Source organism: Dendrobates tinctorius, unplaced genomic scaffold (assembly GCF_039654945.1).
Source record: "Dendrobates tinctorius isolate UK_male_01 unplaced genomic scaffold, ASM3965494v1 ptg000075l, whole genome shotgun sequence".
NCBI lineage: Eukaryota > Metazoa > Chordata > Amphibia > Anura > Dendrobatidae > Dendrobates > Dendrobates tinctorius.
The window spans coordinates 54,499,042-54,512,518 of NW_027361743.1; the positions used below are offsets into that span (position 1 = coordinate 54,499,042).

The window sequence follows — 13,477 nt, forward strand, 5'->3', positions numbered from 1 at the left end:
GACTTGTTTCCCAAAGTACCTCGCTAATCTCACTGTCTCTATGTATTGTTTCCTAGTGTTGGATAAGCCAGTATTGTCCTCCAGTACATATTATGTGTAGACGCCATCATTCTCAGATTCACCCTACAGATAAATACAACTATTGTGTAAGTGAAATGTAGGCCAGGAAAACACGGATCCAAATTCAGCTGCTTATTGATATTATTCACCTTTCGGATCGTTAAAGAAGATCTCCTCCTCCTCCTCCTCCTCCTTCCATCAACATTTTTATCATCTTAATATATTGCAGTCATCCTATTATATAGCACTGTGTACTTATGATTGTTCATTTTATCTTTCTACCCAGTAAATTCTCTTTTCTCTGCTCTATGTAGAAACATGAAGTCTCTTTTCCCTGCATTAATTATTCCTCTTTTCAGCTCCTTCCTCCCTCTGCCAGGGACTTTTGCAGTGACTCATGACTCATGCCAGGAAAAGAGACTTCTTGTTTTCACACAGAGCATAGAAGGATTCAGCTACTCAGTTGTTAATTCATAGACCTAATGGAAAAGAGCAGAATTATCTGGGTAGAAGGGAAAATGAGCAATTGTAAGTACACAGTGTGATGTAATGTGATGACTGCAATATATGAAGAGAACAAAACCTTAAACCTTTTATGTGAGTGCTTCTTTAAATGACTGGTGTTAAAGGGGTTTTCCACTCTTGAAAAAATTGATTGTCTAAAAATCAGGTAGTAATTAATAGTAAAACAAATACAGGACTCGCCAGGATCCAGCTCTGGTGTCTGTGATTTGATTTTTCTCTCCAGTCGTGACATTTTGACAGGGCGCATCACTGCCGTAGCCAATCACTGAACTCTGCAGATGCTGCCTGCCGTCTACAAAAGCAGAGCCGCTGTTCACTTATTGGCTGAAGTGGTGATGTGCGCTATCGACATGCTGCCAACGCTGCAGCCAAAAAACAGAGACTGGAACAGAGGAGCTTGTGCTGGACCTGGGGAAGGTGAGTACTATGTTTTGTTTTTTTATATTTTTTACCAATGTCTGATCGTTTGGGGACTAGGCAATTAGTCTTGCCCCCTCATCCACCCTTGGTTACTTAAGGCACGATTAAAGCGCAGTATTTTTTTTTTTTTTTCACAGCTTTTTTAAATAAAAAAAAGTTGACCTGATGTTACTTTAAAGTCTACAGCTAATCATTGCGAAGTCTACATGGATATCACATCTGTAATGTTTTTTACCATGTCTTGGATATGGCTTTTTTTTTTTTTTTTTTTAAATAAAGGAAACCTGCCCGATCTATGAGCACTGGCTGTATGATTTCAGCTATGTATGTCTGACTCTGAAACGCTGCAATGTTTCAGAGAAATAACATATATTACCAGCCACCAGTGATTGAGCTGAGCGGGAGACGAGTCGAAAAGATGGGTCTGCTGCCAGAGACTAAGAGGTTTCTCTCCCTATACACCCACCCTGGGAGAGACCACTCCAGGGGAGTTGGCGAAGAGAAGCCCCTGGGAACAGACTCTGGTCCCAAATGGCTTTTAAAGTATTCTCAGAGTCAAATGTACATGGCTTAAATAATACAGCCAGTGCCCGATCCATGGTCATACGTCAGCTTGGAAGACAGTTCAGAAAAGTGTTACATTCCATTCACCAGAACGAGATCACAGATGGATTCACTGGTAACTCATTCTGCAGTTTATAAACTGTTAGGCTACTTTCACATTAGCGTTTTTTAGCGCTGTGCTTCGTGCGCAATAGAAACATGCAAAAAACGCATCACGCGTTTTGCATGCGTTTGATTTTTTAGGCGCATGCGTTTTAACCAGTTTCTAGCCATGTTAACTCTTAAAACGCATGGGTTTTTTTGACAGGTTGGACGGACCAAAAATGCAACAGATTGCGTCCGGCGCGCCTAGGCGCACACTACAAAAAACGCATGCGCACGAAAACGCCTGCAAACGCTAGACCATGCGCCCCCATGTTAAACATAGGGGCGCATGGACGCACACTCTAATGTGAAACCAGCCTTACACAAAGGGTGTAGAGAAGCCAAAATAATTTTTTATTGAAACCCTACAGTAAAATTGCTATTGAACTAAAAAATACATGTTTCTTGTTCGTCTCATTGGGGGAGACAGAACCATGCTGCCACCTGGACGCTGACACTATTATTGCAATTCAAATAAAATTGGCTCCTCCCCTGCAGACAGTACCTGCCTGCTGGAGACAGGCTTCTTCAGTTTTTCATAGTGTAAGCTGGATGCAACTGAGGTCTGTAACTCAGACCTAATTTAAGTCTTTAGATGCTAGGTTATGCGTTAGCCTTTTGTCTTTTTTTTTTTCTTTTTCAGATGGATTGCTTTTAGGGTAATAGGGTGTAATTTTGCAGTCTGTTTCTCCCACATAGCGGCAGTGAGTACAGGCTGAAATTGCTCAGTTGGTATCCTCTCAGGTGGGGGTGGAGTGGGGATGGGCTCCTTTCTGTGACATTAAGAGTATGTGTGGCTGATTTTGTGGAGATAGCGCTACTGTATGATAGTGCGTGTATTTTTCACATTAGGTGTTCAATCTCGTAGTCTGTCTTTGCTCAAATCGCACTCAGTTTGGGGTGATATCAGACTTGGGTGTAGCCTTGCATTATTGACGCTCTCTATATTACTCTTTACGATTAGTTTGTGTTCTCACACCTTTAGCCGATCAACGTATATGGAGGGCCGCTGTGCTTTTTAATCAGTGTCGCCGGTGAGTGTTTGTCTGCCAGCCAAAGAGCATGATCAGTCTGCACACTCCCCTGCCATTCAGTGCAGCTGGTGGGTCTCTCCCACTAGCCAAACGATAAATTCATCCTGCGCGGACCCTCTCATCAATCAGAGAAGGCATTGGCAATTGACCCCATACCAACCACGAGCCCTGCCCCTTCCAGCCACAGGCCTTGCCCCTTTCAGCTATGGACCCTGCATGGGCATTGCCTCTTCCTGCCATTGGCATCGCCCTTTCTTCCTGTGATGGGGCAGCACCATTTCCCCACGGCATTCACCCCTGATGGTTCTTCATCTATTGCTCCTTGGCACCAGGCTGCTTTCGGTCACAATCCTGTCAGGGCCTCACTCCTGCATGGGTCCTTTACCTCTTTTATATCCTACATTGTGCTGGCATTTGTCACCAACCTTAGTACTATGGCCATGGCCCAGTGTCACATCCACCAGCGGGACAGCACCAGCACGACTTAGCGTGGAGGCTATCCAAACGGCCTTGTTTGGGTTCCCCAAACTGCCCAGGTTACCCTTCAGTAAGCACAAGATTTTCAGAGACCAATTCGTAGCTATTCACTTCTGGCACCACCAGCACTGTTGTGGTCATTTGCGCACTCTACTGTGAAATAGGCTACAGCCTTGTCTCTGCGTGGACTGAGTTTGCCAGGGGGTCATTGTCCTGGTGTGTAGTTGTAAAGCTGTTAATGGTTTCCTCCCAGTCCTTGGTATGTTGACTACTTTCCTGAGTGAGTCAGACCTACAAACTGTGGCTGTACAGTCGAGTGAACCTACAGTAGCTGAGAACCCTGCAACTGAGATGCCTTTCTACTGTCCCAAAAAGATAGACCCTCCTGCTGAGACCTACCAATTGGCCAGTTAGGCGAATCCCACAGAAAACCCTGGAAACGCAGAGGTCATTCAGACTGCCTTTTTGAGAGATTCAAACTCTCCGGATGAGATCTCACAGCCATGCAAATTCCACAGGTGTACTTACAACTCAGACACTAGGTGGACCAACTTCAACAGCAGGTAAAGGGGTGCGTCGCAAAGGTAATTCAGATAGCATTTTAGCTCTTTCCTTTGTGATTCAGACCTGCTGGGGTTTTATCTATAGAGCACCTCTCATATTTATCGATCTACAAGCACTCGCACCACCCTCCTCAGTGGCCCTTAACCCGAGCAGAGACTTCTTGAAGGAAGAAGGTAGCACAGATGATCCAGACAGCGTGAGTGGTACCTTAGGCCTGTTTCACACATCCGTTTGTCACCATCAGTCAAAATCCGCCGTTTTGCTAGAAAAACGGATCCGCCATTTTTCTTGGCGCATCCGTTTTTTTTCCCCATTGACTTGCATTATCGGCGGATTTTGACTGATGGACGTCCGTTGCATCCGCATGTCTGTGGATCCGCCAAAATTTTGGCGTCCGCTGACATCACCGGACGGACGATGCAACGTTTTTTCTCTGGCCGGATCCGCATTTTGTGTTTATCTACAGATTTAACCCGCAATTCCTTCTGGCTACTGGATCTCTCTCCTCCATCGCGCGATCTCGACGTCCTCCATCGCGCGATCTCGACGTCCTCCATCGCGCGATCTCGACGTCCTCCATCGCGCGATCTCGACGTCCTCCATCGCGCGATCTCGACGTCCTGGCTCCTTTAAATTTCATCCTACCGCGGATCCGTGAACCGTAGCGGTCCGGTGCCACACGTTTTATCCGTACCCAGGCGGATCCGTTTTCCGCCATTTTAGCGGATTTCAACGGCCAGAAAAAACGTAAGTGTGAAACAGGCCTTACTGTGCTCTGACTATTTTTCACTGTTGATCAGACATACAAGCAGATATCACTCAGAGGGGTGTACAGTTCAGATAAGTCACAGCATCCTGACTAAGCACCATTGTAAAGGTCAGGTATGCTGTGCTTTCCCTTAGCGGGAGTTTCAGGAACTATGCCAGATGATAGAACACTTCACTAGGTGTTGGATAATTAGTTTCACTTTGGCTTTGTCAGATCACTCGAGGTAGTCTATCCACTCCCAGAAGGGTCGGAATATCAGGCAGAGCTCTGAAAGTGAACCAGAGTGTACTCAGTGAGCCTGGCCTTAAACCAGTGTCCTCTCCCATTTGTAGGTCTTATCGCACAAGGGAGCTACATGGCATGGAAGCAGACCAGGAGGTGCTCTTTCCACTTACCTTAGCCAGCAACTAAGCGAGATCTTTCTCGGAAGGTATCCTAATAGGAGATTAGGCCGTACTCTGATATTTTCCCTTGAAGAGTCATCACACCATTGGACTCAGACTCCTCAGCTGAAGGTAGCAGGTAATCAGTCCTGGGGGGACCCTGACCACTTCCCAGTGAAAATGCTTCGTCAGAAAGGAGAATATTCAGAATTGAGAGTCCTCAGTGGTTGATACCATCTTTTCAGTTAGCCATTAAAAGGTAACAAATTGCAAGCTTTCGAGACTAATCCGGTCTCTTCATCAGGCTAGGCTAATACAACATCTGAAGAATCACATATGTATACACAAGACAGCACAGAAATAACCCAAAAGATAAAACAAGTGATGTGAAGCAGAATTGTCATTATAGGAGAGGGATAAACATAAATATTGGAACAGTTCATAGATAAGGAGCGTGAAAGTTTTATTGCCCTCTGATTGGGGTCTGGTTCTGTGTTGTGTGATGACCCCAGAAGGTCTGAAGAGCAGATTCCTTAATTGATGTAAAAAGACATAAATCCATGAGACACATTCATTCCTGCACTGAATGTGTCAAAAGTTGTCATAAATTTATACTCCCAGACTCTTCTGTCTCTCTGAGACTTGAAGTTACCTTTTAGTACAAGTAATTTAATGTCCATCATGCTATGGCCAGGGATACAAAAATATTTTGCCACAGGTAGCTCCATTCATTTTTCTCTTATTGTGTGACGATGAGAATTCATCCTTGTTCTCAGTTTTTGCCCTGTCTCCCCCACATACAGACCCCCAGCTGGACATTTAGTACAAATGATTAGGTACACCACATTAGATGTGATGCAGCTGAAAGTACCTGTTAGCCATTAAAAGGTATCAACCACTGAGAACTCTCAATTCTATTCTTCTTTCTACTGGCTAACACGGTACAAATATATACAGTATATCTTTCCTGTATCATCAGAAAGTAGTCATTCAGGCTAATACCATCAGTTTGGCATTTTGCACAGGCATTACTCAGACCATTTACTTTTTCTCAGCAGGCCATCATCACATGTGAGGTCTTTTCTATGGCTGATCATGCAGGTTATTCCAGTTGGCACACGGACCACTATCCAAGGTGAGTCGTCACCTAGTGGGGATCACTTGATAGTTCAGTTTGCACACACAAAACGGGGTACCTTGACCTCCTGTTAGGTGGGTCTCTCCTGCTATTTCAGACCCCTTGGTAGGGGGTATTTCGGGTGAGCAACAGGTCTCTAATCCCATCTTAGGTGACAGACCTAGTGACAAGGACTTTTCGGTTTAGCGGAATTGCAGGACTTCTGTGTATTTTTCAACTTCCAGACAGTATTTTTGTCTCCGGAAGAGACACCTTAGCTTTGTGCATCCCTTAAGCGGTCCAAGTAGCCCTGCTCTTGCCTTTTCACTGGAGAACGAGAGCTCCCTTTTGATTATTTCGGCCTTTAGTAGGAGCAATTCCTTTAATTCTAGGGGCAGGGTTTTCTGAATTAATGAGCAAATCTTTTTCTTCAGCAGTGTAGGAAGGTGGCTTACATTTGTCTAGGCTTCTTCAGCTGATAGATCATTGATCAGGATGCATGGAATTTATCTTGTAGGCTAGGGGTCAAGACTGACCGGCCGGGCAGAGAAAACTTGTGGCCACCAGATTATTTACTGGAATCCGGTTGACCTCCAGGGGGGTCCAGCCATCCTTTGGTCCTCCCCCTTTTCTACTGATCAGAGAGATCTCTCCAGTTTGTGTTTTTTTTAAATGATTTTTCTCACACCTTTTCCAGTCTCCAGAACAGAGCATTCAAGTGTTCAACTCCCTCCTTTTGCCTTAGAACTCTCCGCCTTTTCACTTTAGCAAGGAGTTTGCTCTCCCTTCTTTACGTACTTTGCCTCTCATTTCTCTGAGAGGTTCTCGCGTAAGGGAATGTAGCCAGAAGCTGGGCAGCTCTGCCTGTCTTTCAAAGCTCCGTACAGATGCTTTTCATCCGAGTATGCTATGGCAGAAGCCCAACTGCTTGTAGGGTGATCTTGGCCCGTTGGATTAGATCAGACATTAGCAGGGCTTACAGGGTAGGTGCCAGTGCTCCGCCATTCAGGGTTAGGGCACACTCTGCGTGGACTGTAAAAGCTTTTCTGGATGTTCTTCATCAGATATCGACCTGGCAACTCTGTAAATCAGCCACTTGCTGATCAGTACATATCTTTTCTAAGTTTTACAGGGTCAACACTTTTGCCTCGGCAGATGCTAATCTTGGTAGTAGCCCAGATTTCCACTTGAGTTAAGGTGGAAAGATTGGGTGATAACAGTATACTTAATTCTTTGCTGACACTAGGGACAGCTTTAGACAGCCTCATGGTTCTGTGTCCCCCCAATGAAATAAATGAGAAAAATAGAATTTTGGGGACTCGCCCTAAAATCTGTTTCTTGTAGTCTTAATTGGGGGGACACCACAACCTTCCTTGGTTGCCTGGTGGGGCGTGCAGTTTCATTTCCTTGTCTTAATTCTTTTTTCCTTGGTTTTTCTCCTCCTACTGTTTTCTCACAAAACTGAGGAAGCCTGCCTCCAGCAGACGAGGTATAGTCTGCTGGGGAGGAGACAATTTTATTTAAATTGCAAAAATTGTGCCCTCCAGGTGGTAGTAAACTAACCCATGGTTGTGTCCCTCAGTAAGGACTGAAAGAAATAGATTTTAAGTTGAGTACCCAAAAATCTATTTAAAAAAAGTCTCCAAAAACTTTCCATATAAAGTGGTCTAAATAAATAAAAATTAACAAGTTAGGTTGATTGTGTTTATCATCTTCTGCCAAAAACTTGATCCAGTCGTCTTGTGCGGTCTACAACATAATGACTCGTGTATCAGTGATCAAAATATTTTTATTTTAACTTAACTTTCTAGCTTAATACAAACCAAGTTAGGAAATAGAGAATTAGCATAGATGTGAATTTACTGATCACTAGTGTCTCATTGTATTAAAGGGACCTGTTGGAATCCTCGGGCACCAGGGCCCTACACATTAGATAGCTGTCTACCGAACAATGTTTAGACTGACAGCCATCTCAGCTGACTCTCTCACACACAGGAGCACTAGTCCGGCCAAGCACTCCTGGGTTCTCTGAGGAAGCTGCCGTCACATTGACCAGGGGCTTATCTCCAGGAGAACAAAATGATCTGCAATCCAAAATTGAACATGTCTGATCGACATCTCTCCCGACAGTAGGATGCAGGGCTGCCATCAGGGAATTAGTGCCCTTACTGGTGTAAGGAGCCCAGCGAGCAGGATTCCCTCCTCTGATCACCGGGCCCCAGTGGCAGGATTCTGCCGGCTCAGTAACTGATCGTGCATCCTCAGACGCACGTTCAGTTACATACCAGAGAAGAACAGCATGCCAATTTGGGTGAAGGTTTTAAAAGTTTTCTTTATTTTGCCAGATGGATCTGGCAAAATAAGGAAACCTTTTTTAAACCTTCACCCAATTGGCATGCTGTTCTCTCATCTTCAGGGCAGCACGGTGGCTCAGTGGTTAGCGCTGCAGCCTTGCAGCGCTGGGGTCCTGGGTTCGAATCCTACCAAGGACAACATCTGCAAGGAGTTTGTATGTTCTCCCCGTGTTTGCGTGGGTTTCCTCCGGGCACTCCGGTTTCCTCCCACACTCCAAAAACCTACTGATAGGGAATTTAGATTGTGAGCCCCATCGGGGACAGTGATGAAAATGTGTGCAAACTGTGAAGCGCTGCGGAATATGTTAGCCCTATATAACAATAAAAATTATTATTTATTATTATTATTCTCTGGCATGTCCATCTGGGTCCAGTGGAATAGAACGTCCATCCGTATTCTGCAGTGCGGTCAGCCAACTTTATTATTTTGTGCACGTTCAGTTACCATCTATTGCCGTGCAGGGGGTTCCTCCCACACGGTAACAGCTGCTGGCCAATCACAGGCCAGCAGCTGACGTCAGTGTGCACGTATGACGTCACTGTCATACACCGGAACTAACCTCAGATATATCGAGCAGATGACATGAAATTCCTGGTGGAAGCCCTGGTCGGACAGCATCTCATGCACATTAGACGTCCGAACCAGTCAATATGAGAGTTCAGCCGACATTAGTCTAATGTGTATGGGGGCTTTAAGACTTCACCCTTTAGGATTATTTCACAGCATTTTCAGGCCACTTACGGTCGTTATGATATCAGCAATGAGCTTTCTTAGCTGTGATGTTGGCTACTACTTGCCCTTTAAAACAGATGGTCTGCTATGATACATTACAGTAATGACTGGCACAACATGTGCTAAATTTACTGTGTCACATCACCTCATTTCTGCTTTGTGAGGAGAGCAAGGATCATTTCATTTTCTGGATATACGGATTAGAGCAGCCCAGGTACATGACAGATGACACAGTAAGTTACCAGTTTTGGTACTTGTGTGAACATTTTCTTGACAGCTTTAAAGAGACGCTCCAATGTAATTATAGACTGAAACACAGTATTGTATAAGCAAAGGAGGGGGTGTACTTATTTACTTATGTTGTCTAAGAGTGGGAGGTTTAAATGCGGCTGTATGCCTCCCTACCCTCCATTCCTTCTATAATTTTGGTACCCCTTCATTTTTTTCTTCACTAATAGGGTTCCCAGTGCAATATACAAAATTTAGGTCCATGGTGTTGACAACTTTGAGAAAAGTGGGTCTCAAACTCTGAAAATACATTTTGTAGGTGTAGTACGTGTGCCGACTGGGGTGGTCCCTTTCAGCTGCAAAACAGACTGGAGACAGATGCAGAAATCCGTTCAATCAGGTCCAACTTTATTGGGTGTCCTCTTGACATCCACAGCAAACACGACAGCTTCTGCTCCTAGGTCTGGGTACCTATCACCTGCTCCTGTTTGGCGAAGACCCCTGGGTTCTTCCACCGTGGCTGCTGTTAGGCCCATGGCCACAGCGTTTCCCCCGACCAAGCCTGCCCGCTGCGACACTTACTGCTCCTTCAGTGTCCAGCCTTCTGGTACCCCAGGCCTCCATTGTCCTGCATCTTGCAGCTGTCCTAACAGGGCCACCCCCCTGCGAGTCTGTCTCTCGCCTCTGTTTCTCCTGAGCTCTTCCTTTTTCCGTCCTTTCCTGAACTCTTCACTCTTCTGTCTCCTCCTGGGTGTCTGCCCTACCCCTGGGACTCTCCTCTCTTATATCTCCTTCTTCTGGAAATCCCCTTCCCAGTCCCGTATCTCCGCCCACCATGACGATACAGCTTCCCTAGCCTAAGGCCTGCTGTTGAGTCCTTTTCTCACTACTCTATGTCCCAATCTTGTGGCCAAAATCCGGTACTACACCATCTTTCACTGATTCTAGCTGTTGTCCCCCACATATACATTCAAGTCAGAATAAATAATTGTACACATCACCTTTTACATTTTCCCTCTTTATCAGACAGGTCCATAGGTCAGTCCACCCCCTACATAGGTACACGGCCTTCCTGGGTATAACATGGGTTGACAGAATGCACCACTGATCTCCATTGGCGAGCAGTGACTGGTCAGAGCGGTGACCCGCACTTTTGGCGCGACTTCACCAAAGTAGGCAAAACACAGGGACTGAAATAACGTCAGGGAGCCAGCGCTGCACACAAGGACCGGTGCAGGACCTGCCTGCTACGTACATGCCCCAGTCTTGGCTGTACATCAGGCCAGACTAGCGCATACTGAATTTTTTTTTCCTTTCCTACCTGAGGTTCGTGTGGAAAAATGCTCATGTGTATTAGAAAACAGGTTAACATTGGTCCATGTGCATCAATGTCTTATCACAGAAATTGTAGTAATTATCTGTAATATTATATTTTTCAAGAAAAGCATCCAGACCCTCCTTGTACTTTACTAAATGAGCCATTGCAACATCGTGTGGCAGAGAGTGCTATAATCTCGCTACTTTTACAGTGAAGAATTGCTGTCGGAGTTTCCCCACCTATTTAATGTAGAGGTTTGGGTTTTGATTGGTGGAAACGGGTTTAAGGCTGGTGGCACATATTCTTACTGGCTATGCCCTTCTCTCCGCTTCAAGAGGAATTTGATGTGTACCACAATGATTTTCACAAGTTCTTAAAGTAGTGGCATGCTGACTATGTGAAGTTTTTGGAGGTGACAGGTAGAACCCTGAATAAAATAATACACCTTTTTGCCAACATGAATAATTCACCAGGAGTTATCTCAATGCAATACCAGTCATTGTAAAAAAATAGTGCTGTCATAATACCCTTTGTAGACTAAAGAAAAAAATGGGACATTGGGGCCAATTGAAGAAGAGAAATAGAAATGTTTTCATTTTCTTTTGTATAATTCAATAAATAAAAGGATTAAAAAATAATTCTAAAAGAATGAGGATGCACACAAGGAGGAGCCAGGAGCCGCTCATCTCTAATACTTTTATATTTCTGAGCAGAACAACTTTATTTTAGGGCAAAACCAAAAGATGTGAGAATGTGCACCTACAGTATATACTGTATGTAGAGCCTCGCCAACAAATGTGAGAATCAGCTAACCCTAAATGGTGTAAGAATTGAGGTGTTCGCTATCAACAGGAAGTGTTTTTGTAAGAGTTTTCCTGTAGGAGCGTACATCTGGAAAAACCATTTGAGTTTAATAGCTTTTGATTCATTTTTAGAAAAAGTTACTTTTAAGTCTATCTCCCAAGAGAGTAAGCTAGTTTGGAGAACTTTGTATGTGAAACTTATGCTAGTTTCACATTAGCGTTTACGGCCGCAGCGTCGGGCTGAGCACGGCCGCCGCTAAGCCCTGCCCCTGCCGCGCCTCTGCCAGTAGCTCTGCCTACGGACGCATGACGCTGCATGCGTCCCCTATCTTTAGCACTGGGGACGCAGGCCGTGCGCAGTATGCGTTTGGCGGTGCATGCGTCCCTTTGACGCTGCGCCGAGCTCACCAAATTGCAACCTGTTGCGTTTGGCGCTGGTCGGCGCAGCGTCAAAAGGACGCATGCGCCGCCAAACACATACTGCGCACAGCCTGCGTCCCCAATGCTTAAGATAGGGTACGCAGGACGCATGCAGCGTCTTGTGTCCGTAGGCGGAGCTACCGGCGGAGGCGCAGCAGGGGGCGAGGCTTAGCGGCGGCCGTGCGCAGCCCGACGCGGCCGTAACCGCTAATGTGAAACTAGCCTTAGATTGTTTTAGAAATTTTAGAAATCAACCTAGGCGTAGGGAGTTGTGATGAACGAACCCGTAAATTTTCGGGTTCTCCGAACATACAGTAAAAAGTTTGGTTTGGGTCCGAAGAGGCAAGGGAGGAGGAGGGATTTTGTGGGGGGAGCGGTTGTTTTTGTTTAGCAACTGACCTAAAAGAACATGGAATACAATTAAAAAAAAGTCTAGAACCAGGAGGCGGTGGTCCCAGTGGAGGAGGTTCCCTGTTTTTTTTTGTTTTTGTTTTTTTTTTTTTTGGGGGGGGGGGGTAATACTTTGAAAGTAGGCACTGTAATAATCTGCTGGCCACTGTCTGTCTGTATGGAGGCTGTGTAATACTCTGCACTTTTTTTGTGTTGAAAACAATGAGGAAACACCTTCATGTGGCGCACGCAAGCAACAGGACATTCTGTGTAATTTCATAGGCACGAATACCTCTGGACGAATGGTGAGGCCAGAAAAAGTAGAAGTAGTTTTAGATTGGATGGCAGAGAGTGCCTTCGGTTCGTTCACTTTGTCTTCCACCCAGTCCCCTGCTGAAAGCCCATAGGCATCTGTCTTCCACCTCACCCCCTTGCAAATCAGGCAAGCAGTCTGAGCCCCAAGTCATGCAGTGGTCACTTCTGCTTTTTGATGACTTTGCTGTATGTGGTTCCATGGGCCATCCACTTGGACCTGGCCAACAATTGGAAAAAATTGAGTGCACTGATGCTCAACCACTTGTTCTGTTGGATGTGAGTACATTGGAGGGGTAGTGCAAATGGGCAGCGGACCACCGCAACACATTTCTGATGTGTGTAGTCTGGCAAGGAGGACAGGGGTGTGAGGACTGTATGGAACAGCATGTGGAGGATTATTTTTTTTAGAACACCATTGATTTCATGGTGCTGTACATGAAGAGAGGTTACATACAAAACACAAATAGAAATTACAATAAACAAACTAATCATGACAGACAGGTAAAGAGGGGAGAGGACCCTACCCTTGTGGCCTTAAATTTTATAGATTAATGGGGAAGGAGACAGTAGGTTTCGGGAGTTGCAGCAGCTCTGATGTTGGTAAGGTGGTGGTGGGGTCAAAGTAAGCTGTTCTGAAGTCATGGGTTTTCAAGATCCTCTTCACATTTCATAATGTAATGGATTATCAGATCTGTTGGGCCACAGAAATCTACAGGAGGGGGCTACTTGGAGAATTCTTGCAGGCAATTGGCTGAGGAACGAACGATTGTGCAGGAGAGAAGGAGGTCTTGGGAGGACTAGAGCGTACATGGTAAGAAATTAGTTCAGAGATACATGGGGGAGACAGATTATGGACTGC

At 45.3% G+C, this 13,477-nt stretch overlaps 1 protein-coding gene across 5 annotated transcripts in view; it reads left to right on the top strand.

Annotated features, from left to right (window-relative positions):
• NEK5 (NIMA related kinase 5) overlaps positions 1-13,477 on the top strand; it is a 171,644-nt gene that overhangs the window by 680 nt on the left and 157,487 nt on the right. Inside the window, exon 1 of one of the 5 annotated variants that reach the window (XM_073583294.1) lies at positions 6,008-6,075. The exons of the other annotated variants lie outside the window; for them this stretch is intronic. The gene's annotated coding sequence lies outside the window, so the exon portion shown is untranslated. Of the gene's footprint in view, positions 1-6,007; positions 6,076-13,477 lie in introns of those variants that run through there. 5 annotated transcript variants of the gene reach the window in all.